The 27,531-nt window shown below is 43.1% G+C and overlaps 1 protein-coding gene across 3 annotated transcripts in view; it reads right to left on the bottom strand.

Annotated features, from left to right (window-relative positions):
* The window catches only part of LOC124556674 (ribosomal protein S6 kinase 2 beta), a 579,718-nt gene that overhangs the window by 549,444 nt on the left and 2,743 nt on the right, over positions 1 to 27,531 (bottom strand). The gene's annotated exons all lie outside the window — the stretch shown is intronic.

Below are 27,531 nucleotides of genomic sequence, written 5' to 3'. Positions count from 1 at the left end.
CTACAGCAAAAACTATCCGTCATTGGCTAAAGTCTTTAAAGGAAACCGGTAGTGTTTTAAAAGCAAAATCACCAGGTAGACCAAGAACTTCTGAAGATGATGTTGAACAGATCCGTATTTCGTGTGTTCGGAGCCCGAAGAAGTCATTCGCCAAACGTAGTCTACAATTAGGAGTGCCTAAAGGTACTGTGCGTGATGTTGTGCGCAAAAGAAGTAAGTTGCGCGCCTATAAATTGCAACTGTTACATGAAATAAAACCTACTGATAAAATCGAAAGGTATGAGTTTGATGTTTCTACACAGAATTGATGACGTCAATTTTTTAAGAGAGATTCTCTTTTCTGATGAGGCTACATCTCATGTCAGTGGAACAGTTAATCGTCATAACTACAGAATTTGGAAGGGGGGGCGGGGGGGGGGGGGGCAGAGCATCCACATGAAGTTACTCATTATCAACGTGACTCTCCCAAAGTTAATGTCTGGTGCGGTTTGATGGATGATCGTGTGATTGCTCCTTTCATTTTTGTAGAAAACATGAACGGGGACGCTTACTGTGACGTGTTGACAGAGTACGTCTTTCTCCAAATGGGCGATATTGAGGCGGAAACGGGGCTTGTGTTTTTCCAACAAGCTGGCGCCCATCTCATTACAGAAACAAAGTGCGTGCGGCTCTTGACACTCGCTTTCCAGGAAGATGGCTAGGCAGGGCTGGCCAATACCTTGGCCACCACGAAGCCCAGACTTAACCCCACTGGACTTTTCTTTTGGGGCCACATAAAAAAAATGTTGTGTACAGTAGAAAGATCAGAGACATCGATTATTTACGGTAAAGAATCGTTGCGGCAGTTGGGCCAGTTACACCCGAAATTTTGGTGAAGACATGGCGAGAAGTGCAGGGCAACAATTGGATCCCACGTTGAAGTCTAATAACATTAAACAAAACTTGAAGGAATTCTCTTTCATGACAGACACTCATTGACGTAATTATTCATCAATTTCCCCATTAAATCTATACTTACAACTAGGGAGTTATCTGTGGTGTCACCGCCAGACACCACACTTGCTAGGTGGTAGCCTTTAAATCGGCCGCGGTCCGTTAGTATACGTCGGACCCGCGTGTCGTCACTATCAGTGATTGCAGACAGAGCGCCGCCACACGGCAGGTCTGGAGTCTAGAGAGACTTCCTAGCACTCGCCCCAGTTGGACAACCGACTTTGCTAGCGATGGTTCACTGACAAAATACGCTCTCAATTGCCGAGACGATAGTTAGCATAGCCTTCAGCTACGTCATTTGCTACGACCTAGCAAGGCGCCATTACCAGTTACTATTGATACTGAGTCATGTACAGTCAAAAGCGACGCTCATCATTTATGGATTAAAGTTAAGTATTCCAAAAGCTACGTCCGGTTTTCTAAATTCTAAATTCCTTGTCCTGTTCCAGACCTCACGCCAGCCTGCGTGAGCTAAACCGCGTGCCTTTCGGCTTCCTCTAGTACCCGGTGTTGGCTCTCCTGCCAACCCACAACATTAACTTTCAAACATCCTATACACTGGCGGCACACAGGAATAATCGTGATCAGGTAACGAACGGTTTCTCCTCCTTTGCTCAACACTACAGTGAAGACGTGATGTATGTTTATCATGTGGCATGAAGTTCTCATTCCAACAGATCAATATTTTTGTCGGTTTCGGAATATCATTCAAGTCATGTCAGTCCCGTAACCATATGTTGCCGTGAATCATCATCTTCAAAGACCACATGCCATGAACAGTAACTCTGACCTAATGAGATACCCAACGCACATCCCTGAACTTATCTTCAGTGATAGAACCTACTTCACAAAGGGATGAACTCACACTGGTAAACTCACATGAAATGTCACTGCACGCACTACATATAGGTTGATCTCACTATCTAGACATCCACTAGAGCCCCACTCTTCCACCGAAGTCATCCATAGTACATTCTGACTCATCACTTAACTAAATGATGTCCAGTGTTTCAATGTCTTGGATTTTATTCGTACGCCACGTGAGTTGTGATCACTGTATGTGAAATTTGGACTTTAAATATTTGTGAGGTGAGGTTTACGGATACCTGCTTCGCCATAAAAATCCGATGGCTTTCTTAGTTGACCTATACACAACGTGGAATTGTTTGGCGCGGATGGAATTGGAGGAAATCATTACGAACTTTTAAGATTATTCCGATATCGATCTTGTGAGATGAGGACATCCCGTTGCTTTTTCTCTTTACTACGACAATGCGACCTGTTGACTTGGGTAATTGTTCGCATGAAGTTTATATTTGTGGCTACCTTTAACCTGAACAGATAGGAAGTCCTTGCACTGCGCAGAACGACAGCTTCTGTTCTCTGGTGCTATCTCGTAGCGACTACTGTAAACGCGTTACACTCTGACATCACCCGCTGTATTCTCAAGTTGATCACGTAGTGGCTTCGTCATTTGTTTTCAAATTCTACGTCTAACAGCATTCGTCGTGTGTGTGTTTTTCTTTCCCCGCGCCAGAAACACCGTAGTACTGCACTAGCCCATGTTCCGTACCATAATGTAGCCATCAGTGTGGCACGCTTTCCAGCGTTTCAGCAGACGTCAATCACTCTGTGTTGTTGTCCATAACAGAGCGGTGTAACTCCGGATCCAATACAGTAATCACTTATAACCAATAAAAAAACTGGTTTCATCTGTGATTTAACAGATGATAAGCTTCCAGTTGTAAATTTGAGAGTCTTAACACTGATGTTACCTGTTCTTTGAACGCTAGCAATGAACAAAATTTCTAACGTTCTGATAGTACATAACATCCCAGCCAAGCGTGAGTCTTTTTAAACCTGTAATACCGAAGGAATGATTGGCACTGCAGACAGGATGACGACGTATTAAGCGGATCTTCACATTTGCAGCAACAGATGATTGTATCGAGAAGTTTGATGAAAGAAATTATGTCACCAAAGCGCAATACGAGATTATGTCTAGATTTATTACACGAGGGACATAAGCCGTTGCCTGCAGGCATTAACAACAGCTCATCCGCCGTTTTTCTTTCTTTTTTTTGTTTGTTATGCTTTACGAATAGCATCTTGCATTCCAGTCAGGTAGGACGAGCACTGAAATTAAAAACATCGTATCAATGGAAATGTACGGAAACCGACATCACGGGAAGGGAGTCTCGATTGTGAAACACTAGTTTCCGGCCCAAGATAACACCACACACGTTTTCAGGCGGAGGAACTTGCTTCGCTTCGTCTGATATATTTCTGCCCGACTATTTATGAAAGAAAGAGTCCTGAATTCTATACAGTGCGCAATATGGAGGTTATTTTCAAACCTTTTGAACATTACACTTTTAAAGGCCCAGTTTCAATAACAAATCTGAGGAGAAAATATACAGGGTTTACGTAAGGCCCGGGAACACATTCAATTATTTATTGCACAAGAACCAAACATTGTACAGTTATCATACATATATCATTTTGAAGAGAAACCCTTAAAGTGTTTTTTTCTTTTTTTTTTTCTTCGTGTATACCGCCACAGCGTAGTTTGGTAATTTGCCGATAGTCAGTGCTAGTCGCAAACATGGCTAGTTCAGGTGCGAGAGCACTGTCACTGGATATTCCTACTTGGACACGTTGCAGCAATGGCTGATGACTCAAATGCAATCGGATTCTCAGTTCATCTTTCGGCAGGATTGGGCTCCACCCCATTTTCATCATGAAGTTCGTGTGTACCTGAAGACGGAGCTACCGCATCGATGGATCGGGCGTGCTACAGAAGGGGACAGCTGTTTCATGAAATGGCCTCCCCTATCACGGGATCTCACTCCGTGAGACGTTTTTCTGTGGGGATACAAAGATCTGGTGTATGCACCGCTTCTAAAACGTGATGTAGCAGAGCTCTGGGAGAGAATACGGGAAGCGACTGCCACAGTCGATGATACCACGCTGGGACGAATATGGCAAAAATTCGATTACCGTATTGACGTCTGCCGGGTCACTCATGGTTCGCATATCGAATGTTTGTAAAAAAACTTTCGGAGTTTCTCTTCAAAATGCAATATGTATGACATCTCTACAATTTTTAGTTCTTGTGCGATAAATAATTGAAAGTGTTCCCGGACTTTATGTACACCCTGTATGTCTAAGAATATAAAATACTAAGCAAACTCGTGTACACAATTACTGTTGTGTTTGAAAGAACCCCGACAACTAGGTTGTTACGTCCGCAGGTTCAAACACAGTTGATATTTTGTCAGTATGAATGGCGACCTCCAAGTTTCTTCTAGAGTATCTGTGAAATTGTGCTATCTGCGCGGTAGAAACGACGAAACGAGCGAATAGTATCGCACTGCTGCCCACCTTCTCATATTAATGAACTGATTAATCTGGCAACTCGGCCAACCTGAACAACTCAGTAAACATATCTGAACATCTAACGGAGAGGAATGTTTGTAGTCGAACAGTACAAATGGACAAGATATCCACCGTCACAGTTTTCTTCCTTTAGAACCTCAACCTGCCATAATGATTTATACAGCTGCACAAAAACTAAACGTAAATTTCAATAGCTACAAAAAGCGATAAACGCAAGATAAGGAAAGAAATGTGACAAGTGTAACTAAATGTGTGGTACACTCCAATTAAATGCAACGCGTTATAGCTTACAATCAGGCCTATTATCTTACAAACCGAAGTGTATTGAGCCAATTTCTTAGTGTTCGAAATCGAGAAACAAAGTTGATGCCACATCCAGTAATTCTGAGATCGGTATTTCATACCATCCCTAAATCACTCTTGGGAAACGTGGAGACACTTCACCATGGCCCGTGTTTTATTTCTCCCTCAGTCTCTGTTTGATGTCTGACACCGATGAGAAGGAAGACTGGAAATCCTTGCTAGTTGAGCATCAGAGTATTCATACTTACTTATCTTTATTATAATTTACATGCATATTTCACATGCCATGCTGCATACAAATGACGGAAGGTGCTTCATACAAATGTTAACCATTCTCTGCCCTATTCAATTCGCCTAGGGAAAGCGAGCTGACTGCATACCTACGTATAAAGTTTTATCTCTGGCATATTAAATTTTCGATCCTTTCACGAGATATACCCTGGAGGTAATGGAATTCTGTCACGGTTATGGAATTTTATTAATGTAAGAAGAGGCATGGCTGCGAGGAAAGGAGCAAAACTTTATTAAGAGAAATATTTAAGAAATTGCACAAGGCGTGGTGTCAGGCGTATATCGGAAAGTAGCCCTCTGTTCCGTACGAAGGAGTTGGTTACATGTTCTTTTGTCGAACTGATGTAGAACTAGTCAATTAATGAACATTTTTCAGTCCTACGGCTGGTGTTATACTATCATATTTCTTTGTCAAAGTTGATATCTCAAATATTCATGTCAAAGAAATTTGATGGGGTAATAAGGAACTTTGTCCTATCTTGCCTGTCGTAAAATAAATACGATCAAATATAGGGCCTCGCTGTATATTTGATCATAAAAGCCGCTTGCCTTCTGTTCACTGAAATGTGAAATGTTACCACTAGGAGCGCTAGCATCGCTGCAGCGTTCTGTCACCAGCAGTGTGTTTGTAAACATGGCTGCGACGTTTAATTCGTATATGCCATCAACTGCACAATAAATAGAAATGTATGTATTTTCTGAGCTCTCCAGTCTTCTTGATCTATTTTTGTACTCAGGATGCCTCACATTGTAAAGCGCCTAATCACATTCATACATTTCTATTAATTTTGTAGTTGTGGGACACAAAATGTAATTATTACTTTGGCCTACAATAAAAATAGTTCTTAATGCACGTAAAGTGCATTGAACACTTATTTACTTTCAGATATTGGTACTTTAGTGCTTTAAAAAATGCTTCACACGTTTCAGGTATTATTTCAGTTAATGTGCACTGTGGTATTCGAGTGCTGTACTATAAGCTGCAGTAAGTCTCCCTGTAGCAAGAAATCGGAGTGTTACTGTGAGCCTGTCTTCTGCAGATATAGCAGTTCTTATGTGAATATTGTGCTTTGTGATATGACAAGAAACATCACTGAGCAAATGCTGAAATGTATGCTCATCGATTCTTAAGTAATTTATGTACGACTTTACGCCCTCCACTAGAAGCTCACGTAACAGATTTTGTTGAATGCTTTTATCGTCTCGTCGTAAAACCCATGGCTTCACCTAGGTACGTTTCTTTTTCCCCGCTTGTCTTCCAAATGTGCACACAGTGCAATTGTGGTACATGCAACTGCAGCGCATAATAACAAGTTGCTGTTCTGCTGTTGTCAGCCATCTTGGACTTGACGAAAAATATGATGGCAGTGTAATACCCTTTTTTAGCGCCATGTCAGATAACTTTGTCAAACAAATCTGACGAATACTTGATCAAATCTTTGTCATAGAAATATGATCGTGTAATACCAGCCTACTCACACAACTACACCTAAAAACTAGTGTCTTTCGAAAACCTTCTGAGGAAGCGGCAGTGCTGTAATGGCTATTCGAGAACACTACCGTCGGGCACAAAGGCGACTAGCAAACGTTGGCATACAGCCAGAACATTCAAGAACTGCAAGTATCTTTTGGAAGACCATCACAAGGGTCACGTAAAACTCCCTGAAAAACCAGTATATAAACGGCCAGAGCAGGGGGCCGAAACAGTGATAACCAGCGAGCAGCTAGGAGCAGTACAACAGCAGAGTCGTAGGGAGTGGTCATTACTGAGTGACACTTCGATACTGATGCAGTAAAAAACTACGAGAAGTCTGCACATTCGAATGAAGACAACTGAGCTTCCGACACGTATCCAGCAACAGTTATCTTGAGTTTTCTGCCTGTTAGTAAAGAACAAGCTGTGTAGAGTGTCTCCAGCAGCAGCAGCAGCAATGAGTAGTAGCTGATATTTTCTATTTGTCGGAATATAAAGAGGTACTAGCTCTGTCTCGCACATGTCTCCCTTTTAGGTTAAAGTATTTGGTTGTGTATTGTCGTAACAGGCTGTAAGCAGAGCGCTCGTCTCTGGCAGCAACAGGTGGAACACAGGAACCGGGAGATACTGCAAAGGAATAACGAAGTTGTAGGGGGGTACTCATTTATTTGCGAAAATATAAAGCCCTTGTAAGCCACTACTCAGAATAAGGCTGAACTACTGAGAAATAAATTATTCCTAAACTGAATCATTACGTATTTGCACACTTATTCACGTCCTACGAAGCTGACAACTTCTCTCCGTCCCAAGACCACCTGTGCTAAGCATCCTAGCAGACGTTGCCCCTCTCACTCTGTTAAAGGTAACTTAGCAGACCTCAGCCCACAATTTCGTCAAGCGGGCCATAGAACCTGTGCCGGGAAACGTCAGTTCTTTCACAGTTTACCTCAAATATCTGTGCTGCAAATTATTCCAAGGGTGTACCAAATTGGGTAAATTTAAAGGACAATTCTCGAAGTAGACTGAAAACTTTTGTCCTGCCTCCATATTATAATCCGCTTAGGTGAAAAGGGAACAAGAGACGGAGAGACTGTGACATGTAAAGGGGGAGGGGGGCATTATAAAAAAAACTAACCATGTAGCAATATAGCACTTTATAACACGTGGCAGGAGTGTTACTATCTGATGCACTGCATTTTTCTAGAATGCTGACAAAAAAATCCCAGTCTCTTTCCTTACTGCATATTTCTCGCACTAATGTTTCAATCTGATAGTTAATGATTCTTCCTTTTGGTTATGTTATTTATTAACATTAAGGAGGTGCTCTCAATCCATTACACCAAGTGGAAATTCTATCTATATAGGCGCAACAGTCGTATTACTAAATTTGTACACCACTTTTTCCCTCTCTTCAGGAAAACATATTTGTTTATATGAGGAAACGTAGAAAACCTGGATTACCCTTACGTGATAGATGTACATTATTTAGTGCTATGGCAAAGTTTACTGACGTACAAGGATTGTTTATAACACCGTTGCAACTTCACGAGCGCGCATTTTACGCAGGAACAACGGTCCAGTCCTGCATTCATTTACGGGAGAACGCGAAGCAGTTATTATATGCTTCACAGCATCTGGCTGAGAGAGCAGAATTGATCTTAATTACGGCATGCATTCCCTAGCGCTGTAACCTCAGAACATCGCAGCCGGACTCTGGCAAGCATCATTTTGCGTGCAAAGGCGGATTTGTACATCATCTGTTAATTTCTGGAAATGCTATACGGTGTCACGGCATTTTTAAAGAGTACATCCGTTAGACTATTCAGAAGCTAAGCTTATTGAAAAACTTAAAAAAAAAATCACCAAAGCCCAGGTAGCGACTACGGAGAATACAGCTCGCAGCAGCTGAAGAAAACAAGGACTGGGTCGGTTGTCGAAATATCGTGCACAAAATGGAATCGATACATCGGCTGCACTCCCGCTAGAACACTTAACCACGCCGGAAAAAAAAAAGAGATTACTATTTCACTTTGGACTACCTTCAGACCACACTGTATAACTCAGTTATAGTACACTCGTTGCATGTCTGTTCCTCTCACTTCTTCCGATCAATATTTCTTCGCACTTATTTTCTTCCAGAAGCCCCTGCCGTTTATAACTGAATCTTTACAGGAAGTTCCTATTATTGTCAGTCTTCTGTAACGTTGACCATATGTCTCTCCATCGTAAAGTCCACTTACTCTTCACGTTTTTATGGCGTTCTACCAAATACAGCATCGATCTGGTTACTTGTTCAACGGAAATAAATTCTCTTTGCTTGTCTGCAGAACAGTATTACTTATTTTACTTATACTATCGGCAACATTCTGTACGTATTTTCAACTATATTCCCCAACGTAATTTATACTGTTCTTAGATTAATAAGGACCAAAGATTTAGCTAAATGATTTTCCTTTTTTCTTTTCTGCCTCCTCCAGTTTTTATAAAAAAAATTAAACCAAGTTCACAGGTGACCGGTCGACTGGTGGTTTCACGCAATCAAAACAAACAGCGGGAAAGTTGAATAACACACATTCAGCACAGCAGAACAATACCAAGCGAAACAAAGCAAAGTTGCCAGAATGAGATTTTCACTCTGCAGCGGAGTGTGCGCTGATATGAAACTTCCTGGCAGATTAAAACTGTGTGCCCGACCGAGACTCGAACTCGGGACCTTTGCCTTTCGCGGGCAAGTGCACTTCTTTCAGGAGTGCTAGTTCTGCAAGGTTCGCAGGAGAGCTTCTGTGAAGTTTGGAAGGTAGGAGACGAGGTACTGGCAGAAGTGAAGCTGTGAGTACCGGGCGTGAGTCGTGCTTCGGTGGCTCAGTTGGTAGAGCACTTGCCCGCGAAAGGCAAAGGTCCCGAGTTCGAGTCTCGGTCGGGCTCACAGTTCTAATCTGCCAGGAAGTTTCAAAGCAAAGTTGGTCTAATAAACTGTCAATGTATATGCTTTGAAGATGAATCGCCGTATCCGCGCCAAATATGGAAACGTATCTATTTGCTCTTAGGGAACCTGCAAATAAATCAACTTCTAATTTTGAAATTTTTTCGAATGATAAGCTACATTGTTTCACAGGAAGATGTACTTCGACCTACATGGCAACAGCTAGAAAGAAACAATATACAACGAAACGAGATTTGCGTCAAGGTATCATAGTTTAAGTTCTAACATGTCGACATACGAACAAAAAATATCCTACTATCATTTGATATTTATGCTTTCGTTTGTTAAAAAAATTTCTGATAAGCATATAATTTCACAAATATGTGGAGATTTTTAATTAGAAGGAGAACCAACCAGCAATTTTATTTAAATCTGTTATTTACGGAGACACCGTGGCGTTAACAAACGAGCCGTATGAAGACTGATGTTTGAAGTCTACAACGGGTCACAGTGTTTTTAAATAATATATTAAAATCATAACTGTTGTTAGCTGCATCTTTTAGATTAGTAGGATAAGCATAATATTTCGCGGTCGGACAGTGGAGTACCTTAATTAGGTCAAAATTCACGTATCTATCGACAGAGTCCCGTTTTTGGCCCATGCACCACATGCAACATTTTTCCAGCGAATGCATTCCCTCCCTTCAGGGCGATTCTGGAAGGTCTCCAATACATTAACCTACAGTTTTCACAAACTCTTCAAATCCCTTTGCTTCTCTACCTAAAAAGCGCCATTGTGGTCAAGTTCGTTGTTCTGAAGGAAAATGATTTTTACGTTCTGCAATTCACGTTTTCGTTAAATGTTGTTCTTTTTCGTACAATGAACAAAAGACTTTCGAAGTAATCGCCAATTATTGTTCTGCTCTTCATTAAGTGATGTACAGGGAGAAAGCATATCGTAACCCAGGATAAGCTGGCCATAACCTTTCCAGTATATAATACCTATTTCGTCTTTCTACTAGTGCACGGCCACCTTCTTACATCTGGTAATTCGTTCCTGACCCACGTAGGCGCCCATATAATACATATCGCAGTCGTTCTTCATACATGCCTATGACGTCACATCATTAACATTTAATAACCGATCGCAGAATGCCTTATTGTGTGCCGTTTTCATCTGTGGTTGCAATTTTGAGTCCTTTGCGTGTGGACAACCTTTAGGAGAAGTAACACCACGTCTGAACTCAGCCATTAACATCTGAACTGTTGAAAATGAAGAAACAGACTCATTACAAAGTGCGAAAACTTTAAATTATGGTGGTAAAACGTCCGAAACAAAGAATTCTACGGCACGGTATGGTCTGGTCTCTTATCAATTTGAACGAAACACGCACAGTACAAATACTTCAAAAAGCCCTGTAAAATTAAGTCGACACTTAATTCACAATCGTCACTTTACTAGTCTTCTGCCTTACTCCTCTAATTCCTATAGCACACTTATAAAAACAGCATTAAGTTTACGAGTGACACCTGCGAATAAATCCACGTGACATCAAGACACACTGGCAATGACTCCCTGACATTCTGTTGGGGCTTGTATGTTTAGGGTTGCTGAACGAAAGACTCCGCGAGGGTGCGCACTGGAGACTTAACGAACGACAGGCACTTCCGTTGAACGAGCAGTGCTGCTCTGGCGGAAACGTGTCGCCCGTACCCGGAAGTCGGAAGAGAGAGGGGAGAGGTGGGGCAAGCCTTCTCATCAAGATAAAGCCCACGCGACCAGAGCGCTCTGTTAACAACCCTCTGTCCCGCCTGTACGCATACAACGCTAACATAATTAAAATTAAGTCAGACACCAAATTCCTAGCTCACGCCCCGACAGATCGTAGCTCGTCGGAAACAGTCATCCACCCCACGAGTTGGGAAAAATTTAGCCTTCGCCTGCAATATGTTACGAAAAACACGAGAAGTATGTTTGGAACATACAGATCTTAATCACTCCGTGATCAAAAGGAAGTAATAAGACGCTTTACCTTTATTATTTCGGTAATTAAGACAACGTGTGTGTTACATTGATGGTGCACACAAGATTTCCCTCAGGGTCCAAATACTACTGATGTCGCAATTGGAACAGCAACTGCAAAATATGCATAACTGCATCCTATTACATATGTAGGATGACCGAAACAGTTCCTGCAAAAAAGTAACTAATATATGTTTCCCCTTCTGTTCAGAGGCACAGCGGTTCAAATTCTGTCCGTCTTCCTCTGCAGTCCAGAAATACAATGACGCTTATATGCGATTTAATTCTGATATTGGTCAATGAAAGTAACAATGGAACCGCGCCTATCGGTCGTTATCTAATTTTTACAAATTTGTTGTACATGCAGGGCTTAGCCAGAAATGAAAATGACCTATCTTTCAGGAAATACCATTTTTGGGCGGGGCGGGAGAGATATGAGCGCCTTACACCGATCAGCCAGAACATTATGACCACCGACCTACTATCGATATAAACCCGCCCAGGCGATGTCAGCGTCACCTGGCCAGGGATGAATGCTAGTCGACACAGACGGTGCATGTAGTATCAATGAGCATGCTGTCCATGTGTAGACTGGGGAAGGCGCGCGATATATCTTAATTTGACCGAGGGCTTGGAGGCTCGGCACAAGCATTTCGCAAACCACACAACTTGTCGGGTGTTTGAGGAGTGCTGTGGTGTTTTCAAAACGTGGCGAAACCAAGGTGAAACCACGTCCAGACGTCGTGGGTTTGGGCGGTCACACTTGATTACAGCTGACTGACGTCGTAGGCTGGGCAAACTGGTAAAACAGGACAGGCAACTAACTGTGGCGGAACTAAAATCAGGCTTAATGCTGGGCAGAGTACAAGTGTGTGTGTGAATACACAGTGTACAGGGATCTCCTAACCATGGGCCTCCGCAGCCAACGACCCACGCATGTGCCAACGTTAACACCACGCCATCGGCAACTACAACTGAATTGGGCACGTGATCGTCGGCACTGGACGTTGATGCAGTGGCACAACGTTGAATGGTCTGATGAATTCCAGTACCTTCTTCATCATGCAAAGGGAGCGCGCGAATCGGTCGTCCTCCAGAGGAATACCTCCTTTACACTTGTACTGCGGGACGGAGACAAGCTGGCCCAGGCTTTCGTATTATGCTCTGGAGAACATTAACGTGGGCATCCATGGGTCCACTGGAGCTCGTGGAAGGCACCATGACAGGCAAGTAGTATCGTACAACGGTTGTAGACCACGTACACTTCCTCATGACGTTCATGTGTCCCAACGACAGTGTCATTTTTCAACAACAAGATAAACAAGATAATGGGCAGTGTCACAAGGCCAGGAATGTGATGGAGTTGTTCAAGGAACACAGGGGCGAGTTCCAATTGATGTGCTGCTGCTGCCACCGCCCCCCCCCCCCGCCCCACCCCAACTCACCAGATCTGAATCCGATCGAACACATCTACGAGTAACTGAACGTGGCGTAGGAGCTCATCGTCCCCTCCCCGGAATTCACGAGAATTAAGTGACTAACGTGCGCAGATGAAGTGCCAACTCCGTCCATCGACCTACCAAGGCCTCACTGCTTCCATGACACCGCGCGTCGACGCTGTTATCTGTGCCGAAGGTGGACATATCGGCTATTATACAGGTGGTCTTAACGTTCTCGCTGATCAGTGTACGTTAGTGTAGTACCCAGGCAGCGCTTGGTGCAGCGTAAAGAGCACACAAGGGTAACAGCGAGGTGGCGCAGTGGTTAGCACACTGGACTCGCATTCGGGAGGACGACGGTTCAAACCCGCATCCGGCCATCCTGCTTTAAGTTTTCCGTGATTTGCCTAAATCGCTTCAGGCAACTGCCGGATGGGTACTTTGAAACGGCACGGCCGGCTTCCCTCCACATCCTTCCCTAATCCGATGGAACCGATGATCTCGCTGTTCCGTCCCCTCCCCGAAATCAACCAACCAATAACGGTAATACTAGGGTCGTGGGATCGAGTCCCTATGGGGAAACGAGTTTCCCTTTTTTGTTTTCTTCTTTTACGTTATTTACACTGAAAATAAAACGAATTATGCTGAATATATGGTATTATTAATAGTTTCATAAACAACATGAAAAGGAAACGCGTACACAAATGTGGCACTGCAAATAAATTTCGAGGAATGGATTGTAGGACGCTCGCGAGGACTTCGTATATAAAATTACTTTCATTATTTTACAACTGATTTACACGTGCTGGGGTATTATTCGCAGTAAAAACAGGAGAAGCAGTGATTTTCTCGGCATCATGCATCCGTTGTAAACGTCGCATTTTTACAATTACCTGGTTTTTTGAAGTGTCTATAAAAAAAGCCACTTTGTTTACATTTATAAAAGGTTCTCCCTCAACGCACAGTTTGGCAGCAAACCGCGCCAAATATTGGCGAGGATAGCTGGTGATGGACAATGCAATGTATTTTGATGCAGTCTTCTCGGGATGTGGTTTCTTTTGAATCTTTTTGATTAAATTCTTTACACGACCATAAAAGCAGACTTCGCATGGTTCCACTAGCTGAATGCATTGGGGGCGGGGGTGATGGAGGAGGAGGAATCAATTGAGTACTGCACGATGGCAATCCTTATTCATCTCGAAAAATCATGCCTTACAACTGTAGATTTGTTTGCCCTCCCACGAGTCAGTTGACGGAGTTAATTTATTCTCCTGCATGTAGGGCTTCATCACATCAGTTTGTATAAGGTGGTTTTAAGTTTCCCAGCTTTTGATGGAGTTATGACGACATTCCTATGTATTCCCGTGTACTCATCCATCGTATTTTTAAAACCTCGCTCCCAGATACTCCATACTCTCTTATACGCATTCGTATACCGTTGACAATTTTGTCGAAAGGTTATACCATACTGTGCTGTATGCGAGCTGTCTACTTTGTTCATATTCAGTAGTTTCACGAGAATTACTTTTGCCTCTCGATGGTTCAGGGTTTGATTATAAGTCAACTGGTACTAGCAACCTCGAAAGACAACATACGAACGTAAATATTGTATTACACGTGACGTTAAAAACAGTACTTTGACTGACATCGATGAATGAGAATTCTCGACTTCTCTCTCTGATCGGACGTTTTAGTTACAACCTCTTTTTGGAAAATTTGCAGACTCCTTGCGGACGCGATACTTTTTTGTAAATAATTTTCAATCCCAAATTTTCGTTTTCCTTTCCTTTTATGCCTTTTATGAATATATCAACAAATAGAATACACTGAGCAATTTTAAACATGACTGGCAGCAGCAACTGTAAACAGATATTTAATAAAATATGGCTCTGAGCACTATGGGACTTAACATCCGAGGTCATCAGTCGCCTATAACTTAGAACTATTTAAACCTAACTAACCTAAGGACATCACACACATCCATGCCCAAGGCAGGATTCGAATCTGCGACCGTAACAGTCGCGAGGTTCCGTACTGAAGCGCCTAGAACCGCTCGGGCACCGTGGCCGACAGATTTTTAATACACAGGGTGATTTTTTTCGCCGTGTGCAAACTCTAGGGACTGATCGATGAGCGGACCCGGCACAAAAAAGGGCTAATGAACTTACGGCCGAAAATGCATAGTTTTCATGCTAAATAGCATTTATTTTATCACAAATTGTTACAGAGGCTGGGGTCTACTACGCGCTGTACCACGCAACCACAGTTACAGTATGTGTTGGAAATGGTTTCCATGTGCTTCAACACATGCCTGTACGCGCATATTCTGTCCCACAAGTTCACATCGGTCAGGCTGCGTCCGAACAGTGTCAAAGGCAGAATGAATACGCTGCTGCAGTGTCTCCACATCTGGAATGGGCTCTGCATACGCGATACATTGCAGATGGCACCGAAACCAGAAATCGCACGGGTTGAGCTCTGGTGAACGAGCAGGCCATGCAACTGGACCCCCTCGTCCGATCCATCGACCAGAGAAGACACGATGGAGATGCGTTCGGATGTTAACGGCGAAGTGGGCTGGAGTACCATCATGCAGCAGCCACATAACCCTTCGAACCATCAATGGCACTTCTTCCAGCAGGGGAGGCAAAGTCACCCGCGAGAAACGCCAATAGTTCCGGCCTGTTAGGCGACGTGGAAGGAAGACTGGTTCCAAAATACGGTCGCCAATTATCCCGGCTCACACATTCCGGCTGCACCGATGCTGATGATTCGCTATCACTATAATCATGGGGGTTCTGCATACTATCCCACAGGTGACTATTATGAAAGATGAAGATACCACTCCACGTAAGGGTAGGCTCATCTTTGAATAGGATGGATGACACGAATACCGGAATCGTGGTTGCCTACTGAAGAAAACACTGACAAAAATGCTCCCGATGTAGAAAGTCTGTCGCTAGTAAGCCTTGCACACGCTATAAGTGGTATGGGTATTAACAATTGTCATGGAGAGTGTTCCACACGGTCGTCTGGCTTAACCTGTACTGGTGGGCCAGCTAACTGGTATTGACACGGCGGTCGCCTTCCACAGTGTTAATCACATTTTCCTCCAAGTCTGGTGCCCGAACATTTCGGGTACGTCCTTCATGATTTCCTGCTTCGTGAAACGACCCTGTCTCAGGAAACGGCGAAACAATGTTGCAAACATTGAATGCTGTAGTGGTTGTCGGCGGGGATAGGTTTGATACAACCTTACTGCCCACCGCCCCTTGCCATTTGCCTTCCCGCGAATAAATACCATGTCGGCAAGATCTCGATTCTAATACAGAACCATTATGTACAACGCTGTATTACCTCCACTACAAGGTGAGTCAGTAAGAGAAGTGAATCGGATACAACATTACCAATTACTATGGCAGAAGAGGTCGCCAGGGCACGACGTATGAGGAACAGTACGACCCTCTTAGAGGAAACCATGCATACTCTAACTGTGGCTGCATGGTTATCTGTAACAAAGTATGACTGAATGAATGGTCTCTAGCATGGAAACTATGAATTTCCGGACATTAGTTGATTAGATCTCTTGTGTTCCGCATCCTTTCATCGATAACCCCTAAAGTTTATACGAGGTGCATTCAAGTTCTAAGGCTTTTTTTACTCCGGACTGGAAAGAGATAGAAACATTCGCATTGTTTTAAAATGAGGCCGCGCTCATTGTCAATACGTCCCAGAGATGACAGCATCGTACGGCAGATGGAATTTTACCGCCAGTGGCGAGAATGAGAACTGTTTTAAATACTTAAAATGGCGACGTTTTCCTTACTTGAACAGCGTGCAATCATTCGTTTTCTGAATTTGCGTGGTGTGAAACCAATTGAAATTCATCGACAGTTGAAGGAGACATGTGGTGATGGAGTTATGGATGTGTCGAAAGTGCGTTCGTGGGTGCGACAGTTTAATGAAGGCAGAACATCGTGTGACAACAAACCGAAACAACCTCGGGCTCGCACAAGCCGGTCTGACGACACGATCGAGAAAGTGGAGAGAATTGTTTTGGGGGATTGCCGAATGACTGTTTAACAGATCGCCTCCAGAGTTGGCATTTCTGTGGGTTCTGTGCACACAATCCTGCATGACGACCTGAAAATGCGAAAAGTGTCATCCAGGTGGGTGCCACGAATGCTGACGGACGACCACATGGCTGCCCGTGTGGCATGTTGCCAAGCAATGTTGACACGCAACGACAGCATGAATGGGACTTTCTTCTCGTCGGTTGTGACAATGGATGAGACATGGATGCCATTTTTCAATCCAGAAACAAAGCGCCAGTCAGCTCAATGGAAGCACACAGATTCACCGCCACCAAAAAAATTTCGGGTAACCGCCAGTGCTGAAAAAATGATGGTGTCCATGTTCTGGGACAGCGAGGGCGTAATCGTTACCCATTGCGTTCCAAAGGGCACTACGGTAACAGGTGCATCCTACGAAAATGTTTTGAAGAACAAATTCCTTCCTACAATGCAACAAAAACGTCCGGGAAGGGCTGCGCGTGTGCTGTTTCACCAAGGCAACGCACCCGCACATCGAGCTAACGTTACGCAAGAGTTTCTTCGTGATAACAACTTTGAAGTGATTCCTCATGCTCCCTACTCACCTGACCTGGCTCCTAGGGACTTCTGGCTTTTTCCAACAATGAAAAGCACTCTCCGTGTCCCATTCAGGGTTCGTCAATAAGCGAAACTGGTGCATTTAGGGGACTGGGAATCCGTATTTCGCGATCGAGAAGTCTATTCACCCTCAAGGGATGAGTGCATAGTACGCAATGTCCAGTCACGGAATAATCTGCGCGATATTCGCCCAGGCATGCAAGACGGAGCTCGACACAATCAAAGCAGGAGAGTGATGTCCTGAAAGAGCACTTTGGGGACCGCATTTTGGCTCTGGGGTTCCCAGAGGACACTGACATGGGCCGGATCTCAACACATGCGACTCATATTTGTGGGGCTATATTAAAGACAAGGTATCAGCTATAACCCCAAAACCATTGCTGAGCTGAAAACGGCCATTCAAGAGGCCATCGACAGCATCGATGTTCCGACACTTCAGCGGATCATGCACAATTTCGCTATTCGTCTGCGTCAAATCATCGCCAAGAATGGCAGGCATATCGAACATGACATAACTTACATCCGAATATCTATAGTGACGTTTACACTGTGAATAACGGGTTTGCACGCCGTAGTTTGCAGCTAATTTACTTTTTTTCATATAGGTCAATGATTGTCACCCTGTATCATCAACGTGTTCATCGTGAACAATTTAACAACAGTAGGCAAAATCTGTTTGCGAATGGGTCGAAAAGCAACAAAATATCTAGTCTGTGCAGAATAGAGTTTAGACCAAGGCATTCTTTGTGGAGAGAGAGTATAACGTTTTTATACGTAGCATAGGATAAAAGTCAGATAATTTTTTTGTGAAGAACTGTCAAGAATACAATACACACGCGCGTATAATAATTAACATAGCTGCTGCTCTATAGTATGAGGGAATTTTTAACCTAACAGGAGGCATGAAAGCATGAAACTGCGTTAATTTAAACAGCAGGAACTGCTACTAAAATACATACATCTACGCAGAAACGGTTACCTGTTAGTGTATAACCTTCTATAAAACAAATTGCAGCAGTACGCCGTTACCTGTTACGTAGCGCTTGGTGCTTCAGAAGCCGACGGGAAACACTATAAAAGTAAACAAAAGAAGAGAGAGCTACTCTTGTTCTCTTCGAAAGAACCCGATAAGAGCTTTGAAACAGTCCGCGTGGGTGGAATCAATGATGCCCGTCGACGATCGCCCGGCGGAGTAAATAAACAGGGAGACTAAAAGTGTCGGAATGTCAGAGAGCGGGACATACTACTGCTACTGACGCCGTTAGCTACGAGAACTGAGAAGGGACAAGCTCAGCGTTAGTCTAAAACCGCCGTGGAGCCGAATCTAGGTTTCCAAAATCTCTAAATATCAATTCTAGGAAACATCAGAAGATTTTCTTCAGCAAATAACCGCAGATACTTTCCTCCCCATTTACTGTCCCGCTGAGTTATTGATCTGGTCTTAACTACTCTGTCGACGGACGACTGTGAAAAGAATAATTGTCGCTGACACGATGGCTGGAGAGGTTTGTATGGGCGCCGCTGTCAGGATGAGACAACATTGGTTGTTTTATGCTTTGTATCTCCACGTCACAAATGAGAGTACAGATATTAATTTACTTGCACCTCAAACGACCGGTATGCGCCTGGAGCGGTTCATGAAATACACTTGGAATCTGTATCAAGATGTTCATGTGCTTTTATTCGACATGCTGTACCAAAAATAGGTAGATTGGTTGGTAGGGGGGAGGGGACCAAACCGCGAGGTCATCGGTCCCATCAGACTTGGAAGGATGGGGAAGAAATTTGGTGGTGCCCATTGAAAGGAACCATTCCGGCATTTCCTGCGGAAAACCTAAATCAGGATGGCCAGACGCGGGTTTGAACCGTCGTCCTCCCGAATGCGATACCAGTGTGCTAACCACTGCGCCATCTCACTCAGTTACCCAAAAAAAAAAAAAAAAAAAAAAAAAAAGCAGCTTACCAACATACTTTCAGTGTCACTATAAGACTGTTGTGAACTTCAAATACTCAACCACGATATAGTTATATGGATGCAGTGGACTATATGCGATTACTTGTATTAAGGAAGTACGACAATTTTATCTTCTGGTGAGGACTGTGAATGCACTAACATTTTTCCCCGGAGACAGTCAGAATAATGTTTTCAGATAACTGGTTTCGACATTCTCATACGGCCTCCTAAGAACCATGTGCTACACAGGACCACCATGGGCGACAAAGCATGGTTCTTTGAGTAGCCGTTTCAGGTGTTATGCACTGCGTACCTGAAAACCTAACTGTGATTGTGTTAGAAAATAAAAATCATTTTAACAATTTGTTTTAAGTACAGAGAACATTAACTCAGTACCAGGTAGCAAGCAATAATTAACTGCCGCAAGAAGATAGATTCTACACCAATAAACACTTTGTTCAACCCATCGTACAGTGCACAGCGACGATAACTTTGTGTGCCTCAATGATTTGGTTCAAGTCTCATTTCGACGTCACACAGTTTTAACTTTGAATCCGAGTAGCGTATAATTTCTGGAGAGTGGTGGCTAGGTTACAGGTATACTAAAAAATCCGTGACCGAGTGGGATTCCACCCCGCGACCTTTCTGTTTCCAGGCACGCGCTTTGCTGCCAGACCACCAGACGCGACACAGCTACGTTTGTTACCTAACAATATGAGTTCCTACTTGCACTAATGACGAATGATACAACAATAAACTATGTATCCCTGGAAGCCCCAATTTATTCTCACCTAGTTTCCGTTATCCATACGACATTCGATAAAGTCAGCACAACTGTTTTAAAGTCTACCCCGAACACCGGTTCTCTACATTTACCCAACAACAAAAAGTGTCGCCTCCACTGCAGTGATTGCCACTTTTAAGCTCCCTGAGCATCTCTGTATATGATATATACCGACGTGTTAGAGCCCTGTAAGCGCGTGCCAGAATTTCTGAGACGTCAGTCAGGCCTTTTTTTTTTTTTTTGTAAGGGCGCCAGACATAGGAGCATTACTCTAAAATAGATCACACTAGCGTTGTATGCAGCTTTCTTCATGAATGTGAAGCACTTTCACAGAATCATAACAATTCTAAGTCTTTCGTAGTTCTGATTTCAGGTGTTCGTTCCCTTTCACATCGCTATGTATGATTTTTGTATTTATTTATGTGCCTCTGTCGACTTTTGACTTCCTGCCTAGGTACTATAGCAGAAGTTATATCTAGCATTACAGTTTTAGTTGATTTGTGTATGTACTCTAGGCTAAACAAGGTTAGGATACCATGCAGCTTCGTACTGTTACTCATACGTATTAGGACGACTTAAGCGGCTCCAGTCGAAAACAAATGTTTTAATTTTGTCTTTTAGTCGAAACGATCGTTTCATAACTTCATCTCTGAACTAGAAAGTTACACAGGATCAGCAGTTAAATGTGCTAATGAACAAAAATAGAAAATATGATTGTCATTTTTCTTTGTTCTACGATGAGCATTCTTATGTGTACCTAGTTATGGCCATCAAGAACAGTACGTTACTGGAAAGGATAACCCGTGATATAAACGCATCTCGCAATCACATTTTCATTCAGTTCTTTTAATTTCGTCATTACACACTAAGGTACCAACGTCGACAGGCAGATACGACGTACCTGGAGGATTGTGTTTAGTTACCTGTGTACTGGTGGGTTACCAAGCTCATGACCACATCGGAAAGGCTTTACAATAAGCTTTCTTAAAATTAAAGTAGTGACTGATTTGCAGCTTACTTCAGTAGTCCCCCAGATAAGCGCATAAAGTAGACTAATGAAATAAATTATCGTGGAACTTCTGTTGAGTAAGATTTATGAAACGCCTGTTAACTGATTTCTCGGAAACTAGCAGGTACGATTTCAACTAATGATACGACGCTCAAGCTCTTCCCCTTATCAGCAGTAGGACTCAAGTGTAGCCTACAGTGATTGTAGCCACGACCCGCTCAAGAGCTCCCGTAATCGAATTTACAAACTTAGTACGCTTTACAGCAATAGACACTATTCCAAAACGCATCTCTCTTTAATTATAAATATGAAGATACGAAAAGAACCATGGAGCAGATAAAGCTCATTCCTGGAAAGTACATAAACATAGCTAATGCATCAAACACACATGACTCTCAGAAACTGTGCGTCTCATGCAGCATGCGTAAGCAAAGCAGCTGTGCAACTCATTACGCTACTTTTAAAACTACTTGTCTGTTAATTGCATCGGCTTAGAAGCGGCAAACAATGGCAGAGTACAATAATTAACTACACATATATACATACGGATTATGGGAGTTCATCACCGACAAATGCCTAACAACAATCCGTAAGTATTTCTCGCACAAACTGTATGTGTAAACGTAGCAACTTCTGGGTGTTTGCGTTTCAAGTCACGACTTATTTACGTTTATTCGCGCTTCCAGTTACAGATACTTGTAAAGGAAGTACAGTCACTCGTGACATCGAATACGTGATGAACTCGGAAAGTAGTTGTAAATAACATCGCCAAGGAAGAAATGATTTGCTTATGAAGAAAAGGAAACGGAAGAAAACATTAAGAGCACAAAAAATTGAATGCGTACAAAGTAGAAAATAGGGGCATTTCCAAGTTACAGAGAGTACGCCATGCAGAAAAAAGTAAGATGCAACTGTCGTTACTTTCAAAAATATACTTAAACCAACCAGGAACACACAACCACTCAACCAAAACCTTTACTCCGCAAAAAGAAACCGGAAACTCCTTGCTCAAAACTTTTTCGCTGACCAGTAAGGACGCGATTTTGAAATTGTGTAATATCATTGTATCTTTAACGCCTAATATTTTCAAACTACAGAAATTTTCTCCGAACACGTCGCATGTTAAGAGAGCAAACGCATCAAAAGGTGATAAGTTCAGAGGAAATGATTTTTCCAGCACCAGAGTTCGTTTCGCCATTCCGAATACCACCGTTCGGTAATGGAAACATACTACCATATCACTTTGCACTCATAATCACGTACATATCAAACTGCACCCTCTGAGACAAAAAATGGCCGTCTTCATTTCTCCTGATGCCGAAGTCGCGCCGTGTGTATGAAATCTTAGCTGCCTGCGTAAAAACCTGACGATTACCTCCTCGCCTGCGTACTTGGCTGGCTGGAGAACATTTTTCCACACAAAAGACTTATCATTCGGCGCCAATCCCCCCCCCCCTCTTTTCCCCTCATAAGCTTCACGTGTCTGTTTTCGCTAATATCGTACGACGCACTGTATAAAAAAATCTTGTCCTTGTCGCTTGGGCCATAAACCGGTCCTGCCTTAATATGCACTAAATAATCTACACACCAGTCCTTATCTTCTCGGATATGAAAGTCTGCTACATTGTGCGTTTTCCACATCGCAAAGACAAATTCCAAACTGATATCTACTCATTGAAAGAATAACACTAGACCAAATATTTTTCGCCAGCAGGTCTCTCGTTCCTATTACGCTTACCGTAGCTAAACCTGGTCTTTCTTACTTAAGCCTGTGAACCATTTCCAGTAACTGCACTTCATTAGTGACACATGAATTCCAGCTTACGTTGCGTGTCGTTCATTCTAGCCTAGAAATTTCAAAATATGCCCTCAACTGCTGATATTAGGGAACTTGTATAATCACTTCACCCTGAATGTTTCTGACAGAAAGACTAGAATTCTAACCGTACTACTAAGAATGATACAAACAATCACTTTCTGTCGTGCGGGGTTTTCTTATTGGAGAAACCACTACATGTATCACGAGCTGATAGCTAGATTTTCGGTCTCAGATATTCCGTTGACCTGACTGCACTATCTTCTCTTTCCGACGCCACGAGTTGAAGAACATAGTGCAACTCCACCAGGTGAAAAACACGCAACTGTCCTTATGTATCCAGTAAATTACATTTATGAACTTTTTGCACTGATGATGAATGGTACAAACACATACGCACTTGGCAGAACCTGTATGAAAAAAATTCGCTTTAAAAAGTAACTTACGACGTGACACCACTCATTTCATCGTGCGACAGCTACAGGGCTTGGGCAAGAATATGGGAACACCGCGAGAAATGCATGCTTTAACATCAATTCAGATGCTAAACAAGCCTCCAGATTGCGCTCTTGTATTTGACCGCGAATGGCACCTGTGCAGTGTCCTAAGCATTTTGCAAGTGAGGTTTGGGTCAGAACAGCGTTCCGTGCAGTTCTGTCGGAGCTACGTGAATTAGAACTTGGGCAAATTGTTGGTGTTCGTTTGGTAGTCGGTGCTTACGTAACGAACGTAGTTGAAATGTTTGGTGTTTCGAGAAAATCGAAAATTTATACTGCTTACAGGGAAAGCGGAAGAATCACCCGTCAAGTCTCAATGTGGGCAAAACTGTGGTTGAGTGATCGTGGCGGACGGTCACTGAAGAGGATTATGGCGAAAAATTTAAGGACCACAGCTTCAAAAGTCACTGCACAACTGAATGTTGCCCTCGCGAAACCTTTCAGCACCCACAAAACACGAAGGGAGGTCCATAATCTGGAAATTGCAGGACGAACTGGAATTTCAAAACCACTCGTCAGTGATGCAGAAACAGGAAAACGTGGTGCCGAAGCCATAAAACCTGGACTATGAGCAATGGAAAATGGCATTTGTACTGGATGACATTTGTTTCACAATGATTCCAACTTCTGGTCGACTTTATGCGCCTGAAGAGTGAAACACAGTGGAGGTTCTGTGATTATTAGTGCAGCCATATCGTGGTATTCCATGGGCCCCATGGTTACTCAGCAAAGTCACATTGCTGTCAAGGATTATGTGACAATTTTGGACGATCAGTTCCATCCCATGGTACAATATTTGTTCCCCAACGGCGATGCTGCGTTCCAAGACACAAAGCTCACATCGCCCAGGATAGGTTTCGTGAACATTAAACTGATGTCGCACCTTCTCTGGTCACCTGATCTCAGTATTACTGACCCTTTGTGGTCTGGTAGAAAGAAAGATCCTTTATTGTATGATCATATGATAGCGGAACAAACACTGGTAGCAGTTACTTCTGCAAAATATCTGGGAGTATGCGTGCGGAACGATTTGAAGTGGAATGATCATAAGTATGCGTGCGGAACAATTTGAAGTGGAATGATCATATAAAATTAATTGTTGGTAAGGCAGGTGCCAGGTTGAGATTCATTGGAAGAGTCCTTAGAGAATGTAGTCCATCAACAAAGGAGGTGGCTTACAAAACACTCGTTCGACCTATACTTGAATATTGCTCATCAGTGTGGGATCCGTACCAGGTCGGGATGACGGGGAAGATAGAGAAGATCCAAAGAAGAGCGGCGCGTTTCGTCACAGGGTTATTTGGTAACCGTGATAGTGTTACGGAGATGTTTAGCAAACTCAAGTGGCAGACTCTGCAAGAGAGGCGCTCTGCATCGCGGTGTAGCTTGCTGTCCAGGTTTCGAGAGGGTGCGTTTCTGGATGAGGTGTCGAATATATTGGTTCCCCCTACTCATACCTCCCGAGGAGATCACGAATGTAAAATTAGAGAGATTCGCGCACGCACGAAGTCTTTCCGGCAGTCGTTCTTCCCGCGAACTATACGCGACTGGAACAAGAAGGGGAGGTTATGACAGTGGCACGTCAAGTGCCCTAGCCACACTCCGTTGAGTGGCTTGCGGAGTATAAATGTAGATGTAGATGGTTTGGAGAGAAAGGTCCATGATCGCTATTTACCTCGTCGTTGCTTGACATTGCTCGTATTTTGCACAAAGAATTACGCCATTCTGATTCCTCTGAAAACCACACAGGACCTGTGTTTATCCATTCCGAAACGAATGCGAGTTGTTTTGAATGCCAACGGTTTTCCTACACCGTATTAGGCATGATGATGTGTTCTCGTTGTTTCCACATTTTTGTCACTCCCTGTACTTCTCCGATATCTCTTTGCTTAGCTTTTTATAAAGCATAAAATGGAAGTCTAACAGAAAAATTACCGTTAGTTAACTAAAGCTAAGCTTCAAACGAACAGCGAACCAGTACTAAAGAAATACTAAGGCCGTAACAGCGTTGGATGCACAAAGGCCGAATATAATTGAAAAGCAACAGTTGACGTACCGGCCGATTTATTTTAACTGTGCGCCTTTTGATACTCTAACAAACAAAACTGTCGCATTTTGTTCGCTAGAACGTATTGCCCTGCTCGGTGCGTCCCTCGTCATGTAGTCAGCTACAGCGAGCGACGGAGGAAGGTTACAAATGGAAAGTCTCTTATTTACCGTCAGATCACACAGAGCTCTTAAGCTCCTTATCCCTTCCTCTCCGCAAAAGATCGGCCGTAGACGGCGTCCCTCGTCCACACGTAACACCTGACAGTTCTCTTCGCCGGCCTACCAACCTAAGTACGTGTGCTCGCTTCTTGAAAGGAAACTTCACTGGGCAATACAGACTGTGCTGTCTCCTCGCTGAGGTCTTATCTGCAGACGACTTTGTTATACTTCTGAAATGCTAACAATAAAATGCTGTCTTAACTGTTTACTTTCAGCCTCATCCTAATTTCCTTCGTCCTGCAGTGTCAGATCCACAACTCAGTCTTTGGACTGTGTAGAGACTAGTTCTGGGCCATGATACATTTCACGGGAAACATTGGCCGAGGTCTCTATTACCGAACAAAAAAAAATGTAACTGAATACGCTGAAAGCTTAAAATACGGTTGTTAAACGCATGGCCCAGTGCAGGGTACACGAGATGAAAAAAGGAGTCCCTTTCGTTGCGCTATCCAGATCAACATATCCTTGCGAGTGCCTTATACGAAAGTCGGCTATAGAAAATGTTACTGTTGCAACTACCATTAGAAACTGTCCGGTCATCCCGATTACACATGAGAAAGTAACAAAACAACCTGAGAAAACAAATGATTTTTTTCTCTGCTTTACAATTGTCTCCATCAGAAATTAATACCACGGTTATTTGCGAAAGGATGCTATCAGCTTCGATATAGAGCAACGACTGACCGTTCGTATTATACCTGTGGTCCTCAAGAATCTTCTCAGAGGGTTTTGCACATCCTTGAGCATCTTCTTGTACGGCATGACTTACTTCTCTCGAAGCTAACGCACACTCCCCATGTCGTGGAACATGGATGTGCATACAGGGTATCCCAGGAGAAATGGTCAATACTCCTGGATGTGACAGGAACGATCGTTCGAAGCGAAAAAGTCTCGTAAACATGGACACTCAAATTCATACCGTAGGACCCAAGAGCACTTCATCTTTGATACTGTGAAACAAATCTCTTCTACTGCAATACCTTTGCTTTCCAGATTCTGAGAGATGTTAGTATGGACCGAAACATGAAAAATATCCAGTAAACATGGACACTGAAGAGAACACCTTATGAGCTGTGAGATGTTACGCAGTAACGAAGACGAACAAGGGATCATCGTTATTGAAGTACGCACTTCAGAGCCCGCGTTTACTATATTTCTTTGTACATACTACGTCCTCCCAAAATATGGAAAGCAAAGAGCTTGCAGTAGAAGAGATTTGTTTCACAGGATCGCAGATAAAAAGTGCTCATAGTTCTTCAGATATGTATGTATTTTGGAGCCCATGTTTACAAGACTTTTTGCTTCCAGTGATAGTCCCCGTAATATCCCTGAATATTGACCATTCCTCCTTGGACATCCTATGTACATATCGCGGTTCTTGCGACAGGTTCGCGCCGAAGTGGATATGTGCTTCAATGCAGCAAACACTTGTCCATGTGTCATTTCCGAGCTGATGAGTATCGGTACAAATGGATAATTTCAGTTGCCTTTCCACAATTCTTTCCGAGTAAAGTCTTGCGAATATCTGTCGGGCCCACGTGGCAATTTCTTCTAATGATGAGATTTTATTCGATAATCTTGAATGCGACGAGTTTCAGATTCTCGCGAGAGAGAGAGGTTCTACACTTCCAGCAAGACATGAATAATGCGAAATATTAACACAATAAAACTTGCCACTTCAACATTAC

The sequence above is a fragment of the Schistocerca americana genome, chromosome X (assembly GCF_021461395.2).
Source record: "Schistocerca americana isolate TAMUIC-IGC-003095 chromosome X, iqSchAmer2.1, whole genome shotgun sequence".
NCBI lineage: Eukaryota > Metazoa > Arthropoda > Insecta > Orthoptera > Acrididae > Schistocerca > Schistocerca americana.
This window is presented reverse-complemented; position numbering and strand designations above follow the sequence as displayed.